The sequence below is a fragment of the Hyalella azteca genome, unplaced genomic scaffold, assembly GCF_000764305.2.
Source record: "Hyalella azteca isolate HAZT.00-mixed unplaced genomic scaffold, Hazt_2.0.2 contig2126, whole genome shotgun sequence".
Lineage (NCBI taxonomy): Eukaryota > Metazoa > Arthropoda > Malacostraca > Amphipoda > Hyalellidae > Hyalella > Hyalella azteca.
This window is the reverse complement of record NW_025932412.1, coordinates 405123-426788: the sequence shown is the minus strand read 5'-3', so window position 1 is coordinate 426788 and position 21666 is coordinate 405123. Positions and strand designations below refer to the sequence as shown.

At 40.3% G+C, this 21666-nt stretch overlaps 1 long non-coding RNA gene across 1 annotated transcript; it reads left to right on the top strand.

Annotated features, from left to right (window-relative positions):
- Positions 1-866: 866 nt before the first annotated feature.
- LOC125179412 lies at positions 867-3429 on the top strand. Its single transcript, XR_007157261.1, has 2 exons — positions 867-1246; positions 1852-3429. It is a non-coding gene; the product is annotated as an uncharacterized LOC125179412 (long non-coding RNA).
- The last annotated feature ends 18237 nt before the right edge of the window (positions 3430-21666 follow it).

Here is a 21666-nt window from a genome sequence, read left to right as displayed (position 1 = left end):
TGTTCAATTTTTTGTAGATTTTACATGCTAGATTATCGTTGTAAAATTTATATGTTTAAATTCCTAGGGTTTTTATCTTCACTTTTATGTTGGTTGATTGTAGTTTGTCCATTGCAGTGAAATAAGTGAGCTCAGTATGTCTCTTTCCTTTGTGACGTATGCTTTGTTTTGGAATAGTTTTTCTGTAATCATACACTATTATCTGCTTCAAATACACTTGCTTCCGATAAATATTTTTAATTTGTCCCTTCAATTCATTACGCGCAATAGATTTATAGAGAACAATTAAGTGTACCTAAATTAAATTTAGCAAAATTTCAGCGTAAGTCGACTTGTATGTAAAATTATCAATCGCTAGACCGCACTGTCGCATTCATATTTATGTAATATCGCATCCAGCAGTAATATGGATGAGAACTGAACGTTGATGAATATTTTCTGAACTTGTTATCACTGAGGGAAACCGGAGAAAGTCTGCTGGAACTGCATATTTCTTTATTATGTGATGACATCCTCTACAACTGCTGTACTCGTTAACTAAGTGTGCTTACTTCCCCGAGTGGTCGTCAGGACGAATTACTGCTTCTCGTCTCTCTAGAGCAGTGGTTCCCAAACTTTTTCAGGCTGGGGCCCCCCTTGGCTCCCCAGTGCATCTATAGCCCCCCCCTCGCCGACAGACATATATAAAAACAAACGCCTCTTTCTTGATATTTAGTATGTTTTGAAAGAGAAAGGTTAAACACAGATCTTTCCAAAGGCCCCAACAGATCTTTCCATCGCCCCCAGGGGGGCGATATCGCCCACCTTGGGAACACTGCTCTAGAGTAACACTGAACTGAGCGCTCTTCCTTCGTGTTGCAGATGGCAGCGACGATCTACGAAGCTTTGCCGCAAGTTGGACTCGACGCTCAACGTCGCTCCAAGTTCCAGATCGACAACATGTTAGGATCTCTCAGAGACACCAGCTCAGCTAACACTCTTACGCCTCAGTCAATACCTTGTCCTTTCTGCGGCAAGCTCATCTATGGTCGTAACCGTCGTCAAGGTCTCGAGCGACACTTGCGTACTCACACCAAAGAAAAACCATACCAGTGTCCCGTGTGTCCGCATCGCGCTAGTATGCAGCATAATATGCGCCATCACATATTCACCATGCACGCATCGGACGAAAATCTTGTCTTGTCTTTGAAAAACGTCAATACTTCTGTCAGCCAGTGAAACTTCTCTCACAAGTGTAAATAAATAGGTGATATGACTATTTATAACTTGATCTATCCATTTTTTGCTATTGGGCAAGTAAAGGGCGTTCGTGTATCGGCTTTGACCCGATGGAGTGACAGTCGTGGATCACTTGATGTGATCTACCGCGACTGAACTTTTTTTTAAATGCCTTTCCTGACGTTAATTAAACAATGGATGTATGTAGTAGGTTTATGCACCAAGGCTTAAAATTTGATTGGTAATGGCAGAGAATCTAACCAAGAGTCTCTTGATGGGAAGCGATTTCCTATTTCATGTTTGTTGTAATATTGTAATACAATAGTATTCGATTGGGGCTTGACGCAATTTTTTACAATCTTACATGGTCCCTTAAATTAATAGTATTACCTTCTACTTGTTATTAATTAATTATCGTTTAACAAATTGGCTACGTATCGATGTTAAATCTTGAGGCTTAGTAGTTGAAATTTGGAACCAGTTTGTTTAATGCACCTGTTTTACATGCGATGTTTTCACTAATCGGATTTACTATTGCTACACATTAACTAATGCACTCGTTTTATACGCAAAGTTTTCACTTATCAGCATCATTTCTGTATGAATGAAACTATGTACCATTTCTTCTTACAGAAAGCTGATAGCTCATCTCGCGGCCAGCGATCTACTATGTTAAGCACCAAGGCATCTCGGTTGGGAGAAACTCGATTCACGGGACGGGAAAGTGTCCTTAACTTAGCCCAAGGATTCTCATCCACCGTGAATTTAACTTCAGATCTTCAAGTAGGACTAATATCAACTGAGATCTTTGGAACCGAAGAGTCTCTAGGTGATCCGTCCAGTGGACGAAGTCATGCTTACGGTGTTCCTCCGCAGAAACCGTGCACGTTGTGTGGAAAAATATTTGCCAGTGGTTGGGAATTACGTCGTCATCTGAACACTCACATGGACATGAGGCCATTCAAATGTCTTTACTGCAACCACCGCTCTAACTTCAAGCACAACCTCAAGGCACATGTGAAAATTCAACACAGTGACAAGCCTTTTGGTTTTTCTATCGACGACAGCAGCGTTCAATAAATCATCTTCGTCATTTCTTTCTGGCAAATCTGCCGAGTAATTAATTCATAGATTTCAATCACGAGTTTTTTGTTTTAAATTTTCTTTCGATAAATTTTTCATTTTCCTTTGTCATCTAACTTGGTTTTTAACAATGGTTTACCCTACGGCACATTTTATCAAGTTGTGCGTTTATTACTGTAACCTCATATTTTACCTACAAAATCGATGGTTGTGATGTCATAGATTATAGCTTGAAAAATAACGAACAATTTGTAGGCACTTCTAACCGACATAGGGTGGATGACAAGCATACTGGGATTGCACGATTTAAAAAAAAAACAGTCAATCCATTTCATTTTGTAAGCGTAATAATGCTCTCTGATGCCATCGTTGCTCCGTTACTCTCTTTACTTAAGCTTATACTCATTCGCCGGCATTCTACTCTCTATATTGTTACCCTAGAAAGTATTTGTTTTGCTGTCTTTGTGATCGCATGGTAAATATACTAAAGGGATCGGACAAATATTTTCAGCTTCTCATAAGTATTTACATTTTTTTCTTGCTCTAATTTCCCAAGTATATATCTCATATTTGTATTTTCAAAAGTACCGGCATCTAATAACTTTGAAATTTATCTGACACTGTTTAATACAAAATGAACTTTTCGTGGATGTAAACATTCATGTTCAGTAAAATTAGCTGTTCTACTTCACCTGGAGCAGTTGCGAAAACAAAAGATTTGTGCTCGAGATTTATCTGGTATTAGGATAAATTGTGCTTGCTAAACAAAATATGCATCAACATAGTTTTTGAAAAAAAAAATAATTGTAACGCCTATTGTTGGTGGAAACCAGGTATATTCTTAGTAATTATTTAGTTACGTGGTTAAGTAAGTGGGCCTTGCAGCGTGCTAAGTGTCTATTAACTACTGGTTGTGCGATATGTAGTGGTGTGCCTGTTCTCAAAATAATTTCTGTACTTCGTATAATAATAAGTAACTAATTTCCTAGTGACGCTTTACCGTAGAAATAATGACTGTAATGTATCGATGTATGGGTGCAGTTGCTGTTCCTCAGTTCCCTGTTCGGGAGCTGTACAAGGTACAACTTTATGTCGTGTATTGTCTTTACAAAAAAAATTTGGTTTCATTATGAGTTGCGTTTCTTTTCCCATGAACAAGATGTATTCCAGGAATGTATCGTGTCGAATACGTTTCTGTATTTCTTTCATCGAAATGATTTTTTCTGAAAAAAATCGACATTCTTCGGACCTCAATGTTTTCAGCCATTTGCAGCAGCCTCAAATTCTTAGATCTGAAACTTGAATGATGACCAAATAAAGCACTGATTTTCGGTGGAATTTTATATCCCGATTTGCGCAAATTTGTGATGCGTCTAATTCTCGAAAATAAATGCAATTTTAAATCCATAGCTTATGCAATTGATGGAGATTCTGAAAATGATGGAATACCATTGTTTGTCTTGCAGAGACTATCCTCAAGCCGCGGCGAACGAAGAGATCAAACACTCCCTCCTGAGCCACGTCGAACCACGGAAGAAGACGACTCTGTTTTCTCATCGGCAAATTTGCTTCGCTATGCGACCACAAACCGCAGAAAATTCGAACGGTCGGACGCTGATGACGAGAAGGACTTGGACCTTACCCTGATGAGCGACCCCAAGCTTCTGTTCCTCGGGGAAGGAACATCGAGTTTAATGTTACCCGGCGGCAGCAGCTCTTCGGTCGAGGGACCTAACTCATTTCCGTGTCCGGTGTGCGGTAGATTCTTCGCCCGACAGTGGCACCTCAAGCGCCACATGAACATCCATCTTGCGGTCAAACCTTTCAACTGTCCGTTCTGTCCACACGCTGCTAACGTCAAGTCAAACCTTCAAGTGCACATTAAGAACATGCACAATGATCTTGTTCTTTCTCCTACGTTCAATTGAAATCAAGAGATGACGCACTAAAAATTGTATATACTGATGATTATCTAAAAACTACCCAAAAATGTTTAGTGCAATATTCATAATGCAACTTAATACTAATTTGAAGTTTTTCATGTTGTAAGTTTAAACGTGTTCAGCAAGAGCGATCGCTATTCATTATTCTAGAAAAAATGTCTTAACACGACTAGTTTAAATGAAAGTGGCTTTAAATGTAACATTTCCTTTTATATCTTCTCTTACTCCTGCCCCAAAATTGTTGTAATATTTTTCTGCCATCTTAGTCGAGTAAATTATCGTGTTGTTTGAAACAATTCAAGTTGAATTCATAAGAATATATATCGAGACAAATTATCAATTCATTTTCTAGCACCGCCATTTGTTTTTCTAGTCACAAGTAGACTATTATGGTCCTGAGTGATCAACTAAATGTACGGTCTTAGTCGGTAGTTTAAGTATTTTGCCGTTTGAACCTTATCTTCGAAAATATTATGGCTAATATTATACAATAATATTATTATGATGCAATTAAAACTAAGTGCAAAAATTAGTGCGTAAATTAATAGGAAGTGCGAAGGACTTGAAGTTTTCATGGCCTTATGATCCCTCTAGATATTTTTCAGTAAAGTTAGCTGTTCCTATGTACATTTCTCCTTCCAGAAAGCTGATAGCTCATTTAAGTGCGCCTTGCAGCGTAAGTTGGAAAATTCGCTGCAAGGCCCAGTAGCGCGTCAGTGCCTTAAATTGTTCGTTATTTTCACTTGGCACGATGCGAGTCCCACTTACTTTGCGCCAGATTGTTTCCCAAGGCGCAATGGGGCAGCAGTTTTCAAGTTTCATTCATTCGCAGATGGGGAAACCTTCGACAAAACTACTTATGAAATTGTGCAGTAATTTTGAATGGCTCATTTTCAATATTTAGTATTCGAAAATTTATCAAAGACATCCAAATTGGTCGTGATTTTTTCTCTTTTTAGCGCATTTTCTCATTTATGGAAAAAATGCACTATTGTGCTCGCCATGTCCGTCTGTCTGTCTGTCCATCCGTCTGTCCGTGACCTCAAATTTTCGTCGACGAGAAAATGCGCGCTCTGTCACTCACTGCAGTGAGTACTGAGTTATATTTTTTTAGTTGCGCGTTTTTTCCGTTTTCGAAATTTTTGACGTATGATTGTACCAAGTGCTGCATTTCTCGTTACTTATGATGGGTTTTCAAGCAGCATCGAAACTACGGCCGGCATTCCTATATTTATCGTTATAGAGGTCTAAAACTTGAATATTCTCGAAAGAAGTCTCCTTGATGGTGACCACATTGCTCCCTGCGGTTTCGCCATTTTTGAAAACGCATCTGCGAAATGGTATTATGCAGGTCCACCTCATTCCTCACTATGATTCTTGACTCACTTGCACTTCATAACTCACTTGACTTTTTGAAATTATGTTGGTTTAGTAGGGAACCTGACAAACCAAAGGAGTGTTGTGCATGGAAAAGAGAGCCTGAATTGAAAGCGCAGAATAGATGGAGCTGCAAAAACTTAGGGCCGGGGCGTGGCACAGCAAGCATCACAAAGTTATTGAAGGACCTCCTGGTAGTTCTTTGTAACGACTTGCTTTTTTGTGCGCATCACACACCCCTGGAATCAAAGAAAACGGTCAATACGCCCTTTTCTTTGCTGCGAACCTACCGTGTTTTTTAGACCTCAGGGATGGCGGATGTTTCCACCGTGAAGATGGCATCTACGTTTCGGAGTCCTATCCACACAGCCATGACTTGTCGCCTGCGATCACGGTCTTCAGAAAGTTGCGGTCTCTGTTCTTATTGCCCTTTTCGGTGCTCAGGAAGCATTGCTTATGTTCCATTGTTAGCAATTTTAGTGATTAAACCGAAATCCGATGATCGCTCTCTTCACGTTTCCGCACATACGCCGCCTTCCAGCAACTGACGCTGCCCGCAGATGTGAAATAATTCACGGCTGCGAGTGAATTTCCCTCCACAAAAAGTCTCCCTTGCATCATTTGTTTAACCTGCCAATTTAAGATTTGATATTTTTGGAACACTCCTTTATATGTTAAAGTGATGCAACTTGAGCATAACTGTAGATGCTATTTTATGTACCATTGATCTTTTTTATTATTGAACTCAACTCGCCGTACTTAGACCAAGCGGCTGAATTAATATTTGCTTGTCAACAAGAATTTCATTGTTAATGCTCAGAGTACCAACTGATATTCGGTTGAATGCAGAGGGGAGTTTTAGGGAAATATTTTAGCGCGGGGGAAGGAAAGGTGTCAGAAGTAATTTTGTTCTATCATAAATATAAGGACCGTGTTCGTTGTCGGTTCATTCTTATAACTTATGCTTGATTTCCGCTATCGTTTCTGCCTTGCTTATGATCTAATAGGTGTATTAAACCGCTACAGCCGTATGTCACTCTCCGGGAACATAACTATCAACTTGAATTGAATTATACGTAAACAATGAGTGTAGCAACCAGAGGACGTTTGTACGCAACAGAGAACATTTTAAAGTTGTCGTACGTGTCGGCAACCATCAGTGCAAGTCATTTTTGCGCCCGCTAGAACGTATCCATTTTGGGAATTAGGCTTGTGACAATATTGCTCCGGTTACTCGTGTCAGGCGGTAAAGGGTTAAGCGCGGTTTTTTACACCTATGTTCGACATGATTACACCGAGGCACCGTACTAATTTTTTCTCATAACTGGCCCACATTAAAATAAGCTTCTTGCGAAAACACCAATTTCGCTTTAAACAAAATTTATTCTCCGCATTTATTTATTGCGGATTTATTTTCACTGCTTAAGGTTTAGTTAAGGTCCGTCTTGTTTAGAATTGTACCTGCTGTCTTCTGTAGACTCGCGCAGAAATGCTGCCGCATTGTACTTGAACATTTTGCGCTACGACGCCGTTGTTGGACCATCGTATCAATGGAGATTTTTACAATCGCATGAAAATTTTTCATTTTGATATGCAAACTAAGTCAATTTAATTTTACTTTTTCAGACGTCGCCTTCCATTTTCCTGCCTCGTACAGTCTTGGATGATACCAAGAAATCGGAAGCAAGGCGTGACCACACACTTGCGTACGGCGAACCTGATGCCCCCTCTCGAAATCTGGCTGGGCTCTTCCCTGCAGTGAACCCAGTCTCGGAACGGGAGGACGATTGCTCCTATATGTCAGCTCTAGACCAGAATCTCTGCTCATCAGTTCCTAACCTGGATGTCAGATCGGTTTCTCGTTCAACCGAAAGCGGCGAACAGTTTTCGTGTCCTTCGTGCGCAAAAACTTTCGGCCGATTGTGGCATTTGAAACGCCACATGGCGACCCACCTTGCCGTAAGGCCTTTTGAGTGTCCTTTCTGTGGCTATCGAGTCAATTTTAAAGACAAACTTAAACTTCACTTATTGAAAATGCATCCTAATATGCCTCCGCCAGACCTCAGTAGCATGGATGCGCCATTTTCGATAGTGAAAACCAAAATGAGTACTGTAGAGGGGCAGTCTTCAAACAATCAAATTTAATTATCAGAATGGTAATTATTTTTACAACACTTCTCTTTAACTTCACTTCTTGTTTGTCTGTCTGTCTGTCTGTCTGCTACAAATCTTGTAATCGAAATTTAATACACTTCTACTTATCCTATCAATCTGAAATTTTGCACACTTGTGTAAAGTTGGAGACAATGCATGAATCAAATGTCAAAATAAATAATTTTGAAAAAAATTATATATTAAAAAATTTATATATAAAAAAAAAATTGAAAAACTAATTTTTTAATTTGAAAATTAAATGAGAAATTCATTGTACATTGGTAAGATTGGAGACACTGGATTCTTTGGAAGTGTTGTCTTTAAAAAGTAATTTTTAAACGCATACTTATTAGTGTTAGGAGCGCCACTATAAAGGCCCGTTCACACTAGGGGCAACACACGAGAGTCAAGTGCCTCAAAGCGCATGCAGAGGCGCTCTGCAGCCTCTGCATGCGCTTCTTGACCTTACATGACGTGTTTAGTTTATGTGATTTTAGCAACTCCTGACAATTTATGCATTACCGTTTAGCGATTTCAAAGGATGATATAATATCGGTAAGAATATTGGAACTTTCTATTTAAGAATAGACTATATTTTTTATAAACTGTATCTTTTTGAATGTGCTAGTTCTCTAATTATGATGCCTATGCTAAATTCTCGTTTACAATTGGCATAGTGCGAAGAATGATGGACTGCAGCACACCCGAGAACAATGGCCACAGCTCAAATTCGGTTACATCCATCCTCATTGACGTCTTGGTGGCAACTAGTGTTCAAAGCGCGCGCCGCGCGGTCCCAAACTACTGAGTACAAAAGTAGTGTGAACGGTTGTGCGCGGTGAGGCACTGCAGCAAACGACTCAAAGCGCATGTCGTTATGTCGTTGCCACTAGTGTAAACGGGCCTTAAGGCAGATTTGTCCTTACGATCACTTTATGCATAGCTTGGGCTGCAGTTTTCTCCCACCCACAACCACCTTGGGTTTCTATAATAATATCCTCTCGAAATAATGCTCATTAAAAAAGTAGCGACAAGTCTTACGGAATGCCTGTATGAAAATATTTCTTACCGAAAAATTATTTATTGACACGGATCAATAATATGCTGGCCGTCTTGTTTAAAATAATTCAAGTTTTTCATTTTCGGAATACGATAGTTAGGCATCAACTTTTAGGGCCTGTATCAACCAGCAGTTTCGCGTGCAGATCTCGTGACTTCTAGTCACATGAAGTCGGTCTCTGGCTTACATGCGAATGATGATGCCCTCATTAGCAACCTCAGTGATAACGGCACCGAGATGAGAGGAGGCAGCCGTTGGTTCGAGCTTGGAAGCTCAGTTAGCGGTGTTCGGTTGTCGTCACAAAAGTGGTGCGTCCAGCATGGCCTTGGGTTGGCGGTCCAAGCGAACTCTGGGTACTTGTTATCTCGAGGGATTAAAAGGTCTTGAAAACTTTACAGCCGCACTTCAAGTCCCTTCGCGACAACAGACAGCAGAGGTCACGAGATGCTGCCATTTCGAATTGTATGGGAAATTTTATAATTCAACGACTGGCGGTTCACTCAACTGTTGCTGATAAAAATTTTCAATGAAATTGTTGCTGATAATTACGATGTAAATGGAATGCATTTTGTTTTCTTTATTGTTGTCTGAGGGACAAAAAAAAAGGACAAACCCCTGCGCTAGTAACCTGCTGTCGAGCTACGAGGTAATAAAGTTATTACAAGGAACCCTCATGTTCAATCTTTTGTTAAGATAGGTACATAATTTCGATTCGTATGGTTAATGCGTCGCGAAGTAAATTATACAATTTAGCGGTAAATTTTTACTTTCCATTTTCTTGAACATGCCCTGCACCACAAAGGAACTATTTTCATTAATACTGACCGTAACAGCATCACAGAAAATAGGTAACGAATTATCACGATGTGATAATTTGTTGCACGTGCATTGAGCGATATCTACCATGAACCTGAATTGGGGTTTGATGATATTCAGCCCGTGTCATTGCATAAACTCCATCGTGGCGCAAAATGCGCAGATATGGCATTAAGTTTTCTCCTAACGCGTACAAATCACTAGAGTTTATTGACCAATAAAACTTCTATTTCGACTGCCATATGTTGCTTTCTCAATTGAGTTAACCCCCACCCAAGTATTTTTTCACAGATTTTATGAAATTTTTCAAAAACTCGTTACTTCCGAAGTGTTTGGAGAGTTTTTTCGACAAGACTGGACTGTTGGCTAAGACCGCTGTTTGAAACCCGCAATCTAATAATGAAAAGAGTTAGCTGAACATTAAAAATGTCCATCGAGATAACGGCTTCTTCCAGGCAGTTGAGTAGCTTGTGTGGAACTAGCCCACTCACAACTATTTAAACTTGTATATACTGTAGATCCAGTGGTGGGCACAGTTCCGCTAACCGCTAATTAGCGAAGCTAACTTTTTCCTTATCGGATTAGCTGTTGAGCTAACTTTGAAAACCTTTAGCGGACCAATTAACTTCCGCTAAATTTAGTTCCGCTAACTGGAAGTCCGCTAAAAATGTTTAAAAATCTCTGATTTAATGTTAAGTGTCGTAAGCCATGTGCCACGCCCACACCTATACTGCAGTCCTCTGGTGGACGCAATGCTGGCAGGCATCACGAAAAGGTTTGGGCCCCTCCTAGAAGACAAGGAGTGCCAGCTGGCAGCGGCCTTCCACTCTAAGTTTCGCCTGTTCTGGCTGGGAAAGCATAATCACAGCCATCTCAGCAGGGTACAGAAGGCCATGGAGGCCGCCGTTGAGACAGCCCTGAGGGAGACCGTTGAGGAGGGCAGCAGCACCACCACCAGCACTGACGAGGATGGGGAAGATGACTTCTTCAGCAGCATTACTCAGCCCATGGAGTGCAGGAGGACCCACGGGTCACTGAAGTCCAAGGCACAGATTTGGTGAAGACCTGACTGGAAAGCAGCTCGAAGGAGGAATTGACTGACGTTGCCTTCTTGGGCGAGGTGTTGATGAACCTTTTCGTTAAGTACAACACAGCCATCCCATCCAGTGCTGCAGCTGAGCGCCTGTTTTCCACAGAGGCAAGGACATCTTGAGGGCCAAGAGAGCCACCCTGTCAGATGCCAATTTTGAGAGGCTGATGTTCATGAAGGGCAACAATCATCACCTCGAGAAGATGAAGGCGAAGAGCAAGCCAGAGTAAAAGGAGTGTGTAACCCTGGTGTAACCTTAATATTTCTTATTCGTTTAATACACTGTATGTTGAATGTCAGCTACTGCCTAATTTCATTTGTTCATTTAATTATCTATGTTACGTACATCTTGATCATCATCTGATCTTAGCATGCTACATCTTTTTTGGAAAGCTCCTTTTCAAGGCTGAAAGTTCAACTCTCTAGGCCTTTTTTTCAGAGTTCCCCCCCCCAAAATTAAGCGAAATCTAAATTTATATATTAAAAGTTAGCGGTTAGCGGCAAATTCCGCTACATTTTTTGGTGATTTATCGGTTTAGCGTTATCGAAGCTAACTTTTCAGTTAGCGGATTAGCGGTTATCGAAGCTAACTTTAAGGTTAGCTGTGCCCACCACTGTGTAGATCTAAATACTGTATACCGTAAGTCCGTATGCCGGTTACATCTACTCGCGACAAAACGGTTTGTATCTGAAGGTCGGGTATCTAGTTACAGTCAGTATACACTTCACACAGAATTTTCAACAGAATTGATTTAGCTCACTTTAATAAAGTAAAACAACAAGAAATGCTAGAAATAATAGTGTAAAGCGATCACCCTACTGTGACAATTGAAGGCATTATTTGAAAGCACCACATGCCATTTATTATTGTTTTACGGCGCTATTTCCTTGTCGTTCGATTAATTGTACAGCGCGTGTCTTACGTTAATAGGCAAAAATTTCCAATAAATCATGCATTGCTGTTTTTAGGGGCATGAAAATTCTGTCTGAATAGGGTGTGGAGTCAAAATGGACATCTGTAAACTTTATTGTAACCATGGAAACGCGCAAGATTTGCGAGTAGGTAAGGCCCAATCCAAGCAAATCCAGGATGACGATATAGGCCCCAACACCTGCAAAACAACAGATATTATTTTATGATGGAGACGATGCCATCCAAGGAAACAATGGCAGATAGTCCGAACAACATGATAGAAGATCATATTAAAAGAATGTCAACATTCGGAAATGCCGAGACAAAAGTTATCGCATACTGCGCTGAATCGGATCATAAATTAATCTTATTATTTATCTAACAGAAAAATTCTAACATTCTAAACTAACAGAAAATCTAACGTATTGCCTAACAGAAAAAAATTTGAAAAGTTAATGAAAATTTTGAATAATTTACAATAGTACGGACTAGTTTCTACCTCATAAAGACTATCAGTATCTTAGGAAAGCAAATATTCCCGGAGCTCATATGTGCAGTATTCACGCGATTGTGATAAGCGAGTACATTAAATGAAAAGTTCTCAGAATGAATGACAAGCAAGTACATTAGACCCAACAGTAGCAACTAGCAAGAGACAGCAGGCATTGGCATGGGAGGCATACGTGAGGGCGAGATTTATTTCTCTAGAGGAGCATAGTTGAGGAGCTTCTCGATGAGGTCGACGTGGGTGAGCAGCATGCGGCGGCAGCAGTAGCGGCGTAGCCCCAGCGCATCCAACGCATCACTGCACAAAATTAGAAGGTAAAGGTTTGCTATCATTTTACAACTCAAAACTAAAGCATTTGGTCATCTGTAACAGCTCCACTAGTGCGTCGGTGAATACAAGCAAGTAATGCATGCATATTTGAGTATGTATTTTTATATAATCACAATATTCTGTCCTGGTCCATAAAATATTATACAATTCTACATCTCACATAACGACAAGGAATTAAAAATATTACCTTAGTTCCTGCACTAATTTCACTAAAGTAACATAAAAAAATTTGGGCCATTTCAGGGGAGTCTATAGATATTTTAGCTAGTTTTTCTTTTTGTGTGAAAAATCTACTGTGGATGAATGCTTAATTCAAATGACATCATTTGAATGAACTTTACAGAAGGCATGTACGAGTCTCACCCTTCAGTATACTCTGCTTGCAGGAGGCCCAAGTAGCTTTCCCACTTGTTGCCTATAACCTTTCCACAAGTGAAGCACCGAATTGGAATGATCATCTGGAACATTAAATAATAATAAATACAATTAATAATAAATACAATAAGTTGAGGTAAGTTTAGAACCCATCATTCAAATAAGCAATGGGATGTCTTAAAAAAAAAAAAAAACATCAAGTAGCTGAAAAGTCGCAGCTAATTCCACTTCAATATGGGAAACCTTTACACTTAGCACTGCAGTAGAAGTAAAAGTTCTTCCTGAATGCAGAATTTCCTGCAATTCAGTTACTATCACCTGATCATGGTCCATATTACAGAAATTAAAAACAAGACAATTGAAAGAGATGAATAAAAAATTTTAAAGTTCATTTTAATGTCACCATGCCTGGTGACAATGGTCATCTATAAGTATTAGGATGTCTTCCTCAGTTTAAAAATAAGTTTTTATAGAAAATCAGCTGTCCCTTGGCCTTAGAATCACTCTCAATGCATCATATTGGCCTGGCAGGCTTGCATGCCAAAATGATTTTGTAGGCAACAAACTATTCAGATCCCTCAATCCACTTTTATCTCACTTTTTGAAGTGAGCACAACATTGACTAATGAATTAATACGGAGGAAGCGTAATTCTGAAAATGGTAGAAGAATTGAAATAAATTACATATTTTATTTTTATTTTTTGTTAGTTACAATGAAACAACTGCATGGACCATCAGTTGGATGAAAGATGATGCAAGTTGATAATTTTAGTTGGTTGATGCAAAATGTTTGGATTTTAATTAGTTATCTAGAATCTTTTCAGATTTTTTTACAAACAATATTCTTAATTTCTGAATATCATCAGTCATTCTGAAATGAAAAAATAGGCTTAGAAGAGGAATACTTGTAAAAATAATAGAATACTACAAGTAATTATAGGTTTGAATATTTTTTGAATAGGTATGCCCAACAGATGCAATACACTCTGAAAAATTGTAATTAATTGGCAGAAGACAAATTTTTGTAGGAAGTATACATTTAAAATAAATTATTGCAATGATTGTTACTTAGACAATTCTGGGGACATTTTAACCATGGGCTTCAATACTCATGCCTCTCACTTGCTCTGTGTCTTCATTTGTTTCAGTTGAAAAAGAGATAGCAATTTAAAAAATTAACAACCAGTTAGTTGCCAGCACCAACAAAGTTTCTTCATCATTCTAAGAAACAAGTATATATATTAATGAGGATATTTCAATACATAACTTTAAATAATTATTTTAAATTAAAGACATGGTGCAAAACCATTCACAGTTGGATGATGTTCATGGCTTAGAACAGCAGCCTCCAAACTTTTTAACCAAGGGCCATGAGCAAGCTTTTTGATTTAAGAGACGGTTTTAGACACATAAAAAAATAATTTCAACACAGGGTGTCAGAATTTCGACACACAGCCTGACACAAGAGGTCATATTCCGACACAGGTGGTCAGAATTCCGAATTACGATTATGAAGCGCTGTCGGAATTAGTCTCACAATATGCCGCATTTAGTCACACAGAGTCAGAATTCAGCAATTTTGTAGATTTGAATTCTAAAGGCTTTTAAATAAATATGGCAACAGTTTGTAATATTTCATCATTGCTGGCTCATAGTGTGGTGTTTTGAGAGTGATGTAAACCAATCAGAACTCGAGTTGCGCATACAGTGATCTATTTATAGCCATTAATTTCTTGCTACGTCCTTAAGGCATTGGAATATGGTGTGTTTTCCCTAAATATTGATTATAAGATATGTAGAAGACAGACAAACAAGCAAACAAACAAGAAGTGAAGTTAAAGATAGGCTAAGTGTTGTAAATAAATGATTTTTTTAGTTTTAACGGAAAAAATTAGGGTAAACGCGGTATATTCCAACATATATACCGCGGTATATTTCATTTATTTACAACACTATTCCAACATCATGGGTAATTCCGACACCTCTCTAGTTTTTCCTTTATATTAAGCTTTGTCTTAGTTCCACGCATTCATTGATGGTTGAAATAGTGACGTCATACCTTTGCATGCCAAACTATTGCCAAAACACTAGGTCTGGGCCATCTGGCGGGAAAATGTTGAGATCCAAAGAGAGACAGTGTGTGTCACCCAGCAATATCTTCAAAAAATGTGTCAAAGTTGACAGTTGACCTTGCTCTGCCAAATAGTGATAAACTGTTTGTGTAGAAAGAATATTATGGTTTGAGACTTTTAAACAAGTCTGTGAATATATAAGGAATCCTTTAAGTATACTTGTATTTGCTGATTTCAAGTCGTAAATAAATTAATAGATGATTAAGTTAAGAAATGTCAAACTATGACACTTTCCTAAAATTTGTCTTTTGCATATATAACTAGAAGAGTTCTACTACAATGCACCACAACCTGGAGTTATTTTACCAAAAAATAAAATTGATTTTACCACCTGGTCAAAGAAACCCCAAGAGCTGGGGTAACAAAGACATCACTTTTTTGGAAATTACATCAAAACTATGAGAGGCAGGAGCCAGCAATTTATGGTGAGTAAAGCTAGAGTATAGACCTGTATTTTGCATGTTTCAATTTAAGTTTAACGTATCTAGTAAAAAAATTGCATCATTTTGAAGAAAAAAGTGGTCAAAGTTACCCCATTTTACAGTAGTGTTATTATTCAAAGCCATGTCGTATTCCAATACACTGAATACAGCTCACACAGCGTGACAGCGATCGGAATTCGAACACAAGGATGTCAGAATTACGTATTAGTAGAGTTTGAAGCGTGGCCAGAATTTGTCTCACAACATGCCTAATTTAGTTACACACAACCACACAGCATTGGAATATAGGGATTTGGTAGGTTAGCATTCTAAAGGCTTTTAAATAAATATGGCAACAGTTTGTGACGTTTCATTGTTGCTGGCGCGTAGTGCACCGTTTTGAGAGTTACGTAAAGCAAACAGAACTTGAGTAACGCATACGGTTATTTTTTTATAGTTTTTCATTTCTCAATGCGTCCTTAATGTGTCGGAATATACCGTGTTAAGTGTTAACCCTAGGCCAATGCTACAGAAATGGATGAAATTATCTATGAAAATAGATAATTAAATAGAAATAAAATCTATGAACTAAAATAGATAATTTTAGAAAATTTCAAACCATTAATGATTAGTAGGCTATCACTTATCAGTCACTTGTGCAACTGCTAGGCTACCAGACTTCTAAAGTCTGGACTCTGGACATACCTAGCCTACATCAATCATTCAATGGCAATGGCATACAATTTGATTATTTTGATACAAATACAATATACATCACATGGATTGCTATTTGCCACTGCAGTAAACAGTGATAGCAGTTTAGCAGATGATACATCCTAGGTTGTCAAGAGTATGATTTGAACTTTGAAGTTGTCTATTAACAATAAAAAAATCTATGCAGGGGCTGAGGGGCCAGCAGGGACTGGGGTGGACCCATTTTGATTCAACTGAAATGTTTTGGTTCAAATTTATTTGTAGAATGAAGCTTTCCATTAGAGCCTGGCAACATAAGTACTACTATGCCAACTGTACTGTAGTCATAGTTATTTCAATATATTAATAATGTTAGAAAGTTACAGCTAGTCAGCTACGATGTCAGTGAAGTTTCAAAGTAAATAGGTAGGTACTCAGAAGTCTAATGACCGATGCTTTATAGTGAAAATATTTCATTTCATAAAGCTCACCTTCGAATACGAAATGAATAGCTGTACAATTCACAGCTTATGGAAGTGTTACAGGCAGCTTCAAACTAGAACTTGTTCGCGTTGAGATCAAGAGAACAATGTAGTGAATGTACATCAATCGGCTACAACGTGAAACCAGCGTGGTCGCGTATAAGATCACCAGCACCCCTACCACCGTGCCTGCTCACCAAGCAAAACACAACTCGAACGTTTTCGTAACATGAAAAGATGAAAAATAAATGTTGCCAGGAGACGAACTTATAATAAAGCGTTGCTTAAAAATAGATAAAGTTGGATGGAGAAAAGCTTCTAAGATCTATCCTATTTATATTTTCTTCTACTTTTTCCCTCTTAAATATTCGATACATACTTCACCTCAAAGCGGCAAAAAGCGTGTAGACATTTCTAGAACATTTCTACTTTCGCGCTTCACGTAGACATACAATGTGTTGGTCAGGATACAATGTTGCTACTAACTATTACAAAATCCCAATAATAATTCTTTTTGTCCTTCAAGAACGATGATCCTAAGTTAGAATTATGAGATCTAAATTTTGAGTTTTAAAATCGAAATTTTTGCGGACCTCAATAGGGACCTCATCGAAGTATACAAGTATACTCATAGTTTATAAAAGGTTCCAGAAGCATAAGTAGAATTAAAAAAAAAGAACCAATACCAGGGGCCGCGACTATAAACTAAAAAAACTACGTTGCAACTCATCCACGCGACATTTCTTCTCGCTTCGAGACCTGTTTTTAGATCTCCTGTGGAAAAGTCAAGAAAAGTATAACAATCGAAGACAGGCGACCCGGCCTATTCTTCAGCGCCGACATCACTAAAATATGCTAAGATATGACGTTGAAATCAACAGTTGACTCAAACACAAAGACCACATTAACAATTTGAGACTAATTTTCGGCCAACTCGATAATTGTAGGACGAATTTCCACGCATAAATTTAATTTATTCTACGCATATGTTTGTCAATTCTAAACCGATCAGAACCAAATTGGAAATGGAGATATTTATTGACATTATGCTCATGCTCGCATCGACAGAATTTTTTTCGCTTCGATTTTAATTAGCGCGTTAAAAGCTAAGTGTTAGCCGGTTTTTCACGCAGAAATTTTCTAATTGAAGCCGATCTGGGCCTTGAAGAGGAGTAGAACGGTAACAATTTTTTATTTGCGTTTTAATTACTCCTCCTACTTCTTAGACCTGTAGAGGATACAAGTTTCATTAAAAATAAATAAATATATCTTATTACAATATATCAGTTAGCTAACAATCGCATTTTAACAAGTGGAAATGACGGAACTCACCTCAGATGAGGTCTATACTGAATTTATCGGGGACTTTTCCTATCAATAAACAGAATCTGTAACAAAAGGAATAATAACTATCAGAATAATTACTGCACAAACAACATTGAAAGACTGCTACGCTACTACTAGGAGGCGGCCTTACGTCCGACCCCGGTGACGACTGGTCTTACATTATTATTATTATTCGGTGGGTTGACGGAATGCTACGCTTTATACGATTCACTCCGTGAACTGCTCTTGTTCAAAATTATTGGCCAAAGCGATGTGTTGCGCTGATGAACTGCTCAACTGCTCGGCAGGTCTGAGGCCAGGCAAGTGAACTGGCAGTGTCTCCTCCCAATAGTGTGTACATTTTAGTCGTTTTTGACAGCGTGTCAGGAGACTGTCAATGTGGGCTCTCCAAGTGAGGGTGGAAGAATCCAGTATGAGGCCTAAAAGGCGGTGATGGCGGATATTTGGAATTGGCGTGCCAGAGATGTGGAGTGAAGGCAGAGGATGTATTTTTCGTTTTCGGTGAATATTTGAAATGCTGATTTTGTGGGATTTAGGGTGAGGGACCAAGTGTCAACCCAGACCACAAACTCGTCTATCGCCCTCTGAAGTCTGTCACCTGCGTCGGCCAGAGTGTCAGAAACTGCGAACATGGTAATAACGTCTGCGTAGATAGCTGTGGTGACGTTTGGGATCGACGGAATATCTTTAAGAAGTACATTGAACAGGAGTGGCGCTAGGATAGCGCCTTGAGGGACCCCAGACTTAGTAGGGTGTGTTGGTAATGTCTTTCCAGCTACAGATACATAAAAGGATCGGTCCGTCAAGAATGCCCGAGTCCAGCGCAGCATGCGGCCTTTAATTCCTGCTTGTGCTAGTTTATAGAGTATGCCGGAATGAGATGCAGTGTCGAAAGCTCCTTTGAGGTCGAAGTAGACTGCCAGTAGGACTCGTCCGGAGCGCAGAATAATTTGGATCTCGTGCTCGAGTGGTACTAAGGCGTCCATAGTCGAATGGCGACGCCGAAAACCAAAGTGATGGGGGAGGAAAGACTCCTATTTTTCTAGGTACCACGAGAGTCGGTCACACACCAGCCTCTCCATCAGCCTTCCCACGCAGGACAGCAGAGAGATTGGGCGGTATGACGAGGGGGCACAAGGATCCTTTTGAGGTTTGGGGATCGGTATTATGAGTGAGGTTTGCCATTCGCGGGGAAGCTCCGCGAGCCGGAAGGATTGGTTAAAGATTGCGAGCAGTGCCGAGTGGTTAGCAGGAGGAAGGTGCGCGAGGAAAGCGTTGTGGATGAGATCTGCGCCAGGGGAGGAGCGAGTTTTTAGGCGGCGCATTCCCCTCAAAAGCTCTTCGAGTGTAAAGCGGCAGTTTACTGCCGAGTCGTCATCGCAGATTAGCGCTCTCTCAATCTCGATCTCCTTTGTCGGCGAAATTGCGCATCTATGGGAGAGCGATTTCGCAAAATGAGCTGCCAAAGCCTCCGCCGTCCCCTCAGGGGTGAGTGGGGCAGCAGCTGTCAGTGGGATCGCCGAAGGGGGCAAACGACCCGATACCGCCCTAAACATTCCCCAGACCGTGGCAGTAGGAGTCCGGGAGCTAATTTGGGAGAGGAAACTCTCCCAAGATTTCTTCTTTGCCAGCTCGACTACAGTTTTTGCTTCTTGATATCTGGTGGTGTAGGTGGTCCTGTTTGCTGGAGTTGGATGCCGGAAAAAGAGTTTTCGGGCTCTCCTCCGGGCGTAGACCGCTCGAGCGCAGCTAGCTGTCCACCAAGGGCAACCCGGCCTGTGCGGGCGGGTTGACTGCCTCAACTTAAAGTGGTCCTCCCTGTGCTGTCTCAGCACACGGGAGAAAACCTGATGCGATTCCTGTGGGGTATCTCCGCGGGGGATGCTCTTCCTCGCCAGAGTCGCACTCCAATCCTTTTTTTTTGTTGGAATGGTGAGTGTGGGAGGCCTTTTTTTAAAAAAAATCCCCCACTCCACCGCGCCAAAATCGCGAGGGAGAGACCATCGCGGGCGAGTCTGGAGCCTCAGAGGTCGTTGCAGAGTGTGTTGTAATAGTAGGGGGGTGTGGTCACTCCCCAGGTCCAGTCCAAGAGAAACGGAGTACGAGTGGAAACATGGAGAGCCGAAAAATAGGTCCAGCGCTGAACTCCCTCCGGTATGAGGGTCTATGCGAGTCGGCAGGCCCGGTGGATTGAGGAGCAATAGACGAGATTTGATGATTGCGTTGAAGAGGGAGGTGCCAGTGCGGTTTTGCCTAGTATTTGGAGTGTCCCATAGGGGATGACGCGCGTTAAAGTCGCCACAGATGAGGTCCTGATCTCCGATGAGGGAGAAGTAGTGTTCAAATTCTGCCTGGGAGATTGGACAGCAGTGATTATAGAAGAGGTGGATGCGGGACCAGGTCCCAAAAAGGGCCACATCTACTGCGAGCGATTGCATATATCCGTCTGCGGAAGGTTCGAGTGTGGCTGCTCTTTGCTGCTTTTGGGTGCTGACTAGGATGAGTAGTCCTCCATAGCCGTCAGCTCTGTCTTGTCGGTAGGATGTGTATCCCGGAAAGCGAAGTGAGTGTCGTTCTTGTAGGTGCGTCTCTGTTATGCATACTAGGGTTGGGCTTGCATGGAATAGGAATAGTTTGAGTTCTGAGTGTTTGGACAAGAGTACTCGGGCGTTCCAAAGGAGAATTGACGGAAGATGCATTACGAGGAGGATAGATGGCTAAGTAGTGAGGTAAGAAGAGGTTGAATCACCGTGGCTAGAGGGCTGTCTGCTGTAGCTAAGTACTCTGAGAGAGTACGAATGCATTGGTGGAAAAGTGATTTGAGGAAGCTCATGCAGAGTTCGGCGAAGGGGAGGGCTCGTGTGGGTTCTTCTGATGTGGTTTCTCTGCGTCGAGGCGGGGGGCTATTTTGTGATAGCTGAGTGAGGGAGGGAGGANGGGAGGGCGAAGGAAAGTCGTCGGTTCCCGAGAGGTCCGCCATTGTTGAGCTGTGGTCTTCTAAGCTTGTTGTGTGGCCGGATGAAGAGGCAGACATGGCTGTCTTCTTAGCACTTGGAAACACTGAGTTTTACTATAAACTAGTCACAGGAGTTGATCAATAATAAAAATTTATGTTCAAAACGCGGGACTAAGCACTTTGGACAGATTTAGGTTCGAACTTAGAGCGATAGTAAGGTAGCACCTCTCACAATGAACGTTCAAACAAGACTCATACCCACTAATACTAGTGCTGGATGTGCACTTCCACGCTTTATAAATCGCATAACATGGAAACGGAAAGCTTAAAATTTTGACATCGTTAAAAATTAAATAAAAAATTAATCGATATTGTGGTGGGAAGTGAGGTGCTATAGACATTTAATTAAATGTAAAATGAGAATTCAATTCAAATTAATGCCCTTTCAATGCATTAATTGAAGTTATCATGACCCAAAATGAAATAATGAAATCAGTGCAAAAAAACAGTCACCCTTTCAGAAATAAAAACAATTTTCAGATTTTTTTCAGACCCGTGTAGGTAATCAAAGTTAAACCTGTAAGAAAAGCAGACTGGGTTACCAGTTTTTCCCGGTGCATTTGTACGTTTGTATTTGGCGAAAGTTGATTGAATGGCAAATAGTTGACGAATAATTGATCGATTGCAGCGAATAATTGATCGTTTGCAGGATGCGAATAGTCGATCGTATATATAAGGCAAATAACTAATCATGTGCAAGTGGCGA